The sequence below is a fragment of the Phaethon lepturus genome, unplaced genomic scaffold (assembly GCF_000687285.1).
Source record: "Phaethon lepturus isolate BGI_N335 unplaced genomic scaffold, ASM68728v1 scaffold25707, whole genome shotgun sequence".
Taxonomy (NCBI): domain Eukaryota; kingdom Metazoa; phylum Chordata; class Aves; order Phaethontiformes; family Phaethontidae; genus Phaethon; species Phaethon lepturus.
In genome coordinates this window covers 3,148-5,827 of record NW_010550151.1, presented here as the reverse complement: position 1 = coordinate 5,827, position 2,680 = coordinate 3,148, and positions in this window count along the sequence as shown.

The window sequence follows — 2,680 nt, the reverse complement described above, 5'->3', positions numbered from 1 at the left end:
GGGTTTCAGAAAGTGGTATTTTATTCCAGCAAGACGGTTTGACTTCTCAGGCTACACCGAGTTAATCTGACGTAAAAGACCACTTTAGAAAGAGACATTAAGGTGTGGCTTTTCAGCTCATTTTAGGGAACTTTCCTATGATAGTTGATACTAGGGCAAACTTTATAAGCACACAAAAATAAAGAGAGATTTTGTCCAGGTACGTTCATCCACCGGCTCTGCTGATATGTATGTTTGGAGCCAGAACTTCACCTCCGTTCTCCTCCTGAAGTAAGACAGCGTTGCGTGTTTAAACACCAATGTGCTACCATGAAATTACTGTTATGCCATAGGACTGGCATTCTGATTTTGAAATGTATAAAAACCAGGCTCACGGTGTGCATGTGCTCGTGAAACGGAGGCAGAATCTAATTTAATAGTCAGCCTTTTATTTAAAAGAGAGTGTGATACAAACAATATGCAGTCATTTGTGGTTGTGTTCAATGGGCGGTCATGTAAATAACGTCTTAGAATTTTTAATATGTTGTTTTAAGTCTTAATTAACACTTCACAATTTTAATTGCTGCTTTGTGGTATTATCAAAATATCATAGATATTTTGAGCAATATGTATTTTATGACACAGTGGTTAAATAGGAAACAAAAGATGAAAGAAAAGGCAACTTCATGTAAAGGAAGAATATGCTGGTAACCTGGTAATGTGACAGTTATTCATCCTACAGCCAGTCTGTGGGAAGCTGATTACCCCGGCCGGCTGGCCGGCCCGAAAGGCTTTGCTCAGGTCAAGGCTGAGCGTCTGGACTTGCACAGGGGCTCCATACTGGTTTTGTCACCGACGTTGCCCTTTTTCTGTGCCACCGCTGCACGCGGCAAGGACAACCCGTGAGCTCTGCCCTTTGGTATCACCGGGGTGAAGGTGAGGAAACGAAGACAGGCAGAAAGCACGCTCCTCGGAGAAAGCACGCTCCTCGGAGCGACACGTCCCAGCCGCCCCCGCGCTGCTGCGCCTTTGCCGTCTGCAGCTGGGGAGGACGAGCAGAAGGTGGGCGTCCGCTGGCTCCGTGCCCCGTCTCCTGGCACTCACGCGACAAGAAGATGCTGCCGCCAAGAGACTGAACCCGTCCTCCGGCCAGAGCAAACACGGCGGAGGTTCCAGTTCTCCACATCGTACAGACTTGTCTCTGTTCGCCAGCAGCAAATGGGAACGTCGCTAGCTGTGCTTCTCCATAGCAGCCGGCTCCTGATATTCCAAGGACACATCCCACTCCTGTACTGTTTCCAGCTTTCTTCAGATAGGGGGGAGGGAGTCATGCCCTTTAAAGCTACTTAGAAATGTACCTTTGTTGCCTATTTCCATACTCGCTCCCCCCTCCTTTGGCAAATGATCTAAGGAAGAACTTGGCTGTTGGGAAGGGGTTGTTGGGGCCTGTCTGCGAAGACAGTCAAGCAATTCACCATGTACACACATGAGAAATATCTTCTCCTCCACACCCTGCATTATTAGCTAGTGACACTCAGGTCTGTGGTTTCTGCCCGTGACGCAGGCCAGCACGGAGAACAGACAGCGGAGCTGGACCATGCCTGGTGCACTCGGTTTTTGAGCCGTGTTGCTCTTCAGAAGCAACCAATATCTCTCCTGGAGCCCTGTTTACATGGGAGCTGTAAACTCCAAACTCACGCTGCCATTGTCATCCCTGGTCACAACTGACTGAGATGTTCATCACAGAAAACATCGCTAGCATTAGCTGCTAAGCTATGTTATTGCCAATTTTGCGCTCTTGTTCACAGTGCTTAGAGTCCAGGAGCTTTTCTCCTTACATCCTTCATCTACTTTATGCTATTCCATATTTTGTCCTGGAGCATCTTATAATTTTTAAGTTATGCCAGCTAGTAGCCACACCCTGCCCTTTCTGAATGGTTCGCTATGCTCCCATTCACAAAGAACAAGACAAAATATCCGCTGCTTACTGCATTTTCATATTCCTCCACTCTTGGGTGGTCTCTGAAGTGAAGAACTGAACGAGCCCTGAAGCATGAACTCCCTTTTCATTGCTTTTTCATTACAGAACATCCCTCCCTCTGTGGATAAAAGAGAGGACTTGCATTTCCAGGATCGGTAGCCAAGTTCCTTCTAGCACCATTGTACTCACGGGACTGTAGATGTGCATTCAGGGCTTCGCGACACGGCTGTTGTCCCTGCAGGTGTGCTGTGTGTACAATGTGAGTAGAGACAGGAAACTGCGGTAGCTGGGATGAAAAGACACAGCAAGAGAGATGCTGACTTACTCCGTCGAAACGTTGTCTGAGCAGCTCTGTTTTGGAGCTAACAGTACGAAGCAGTATTAAAATGTAGCCCTGAGCAAGGAGCCTCCTACTTTGAATCACACCTGACTATTTACTTGGAAACGGAAGAAGCATAAAGACGCCCTTTGTGAGATAAAAAGTTTCTAGTGGAATACGACAAAAAGCATGACTAGAACAAAGGCAAAAATGACGATTCTGGAAGTTGGCTCAGATTTTAGGGGTGATGAAAATCATCGGGAATGCAACAGAAAAAAATGCACCGGCAACGCCTCCCGCCCGGGCTATAAAGGGCCCCGAGCCAGGGGGAAGCGAGCACTCGCTGTCTGCGCCGCCGAGCCGGGTGTCTCTCCCCAGCCCCCCCGCCTCCGCCCCCCTTT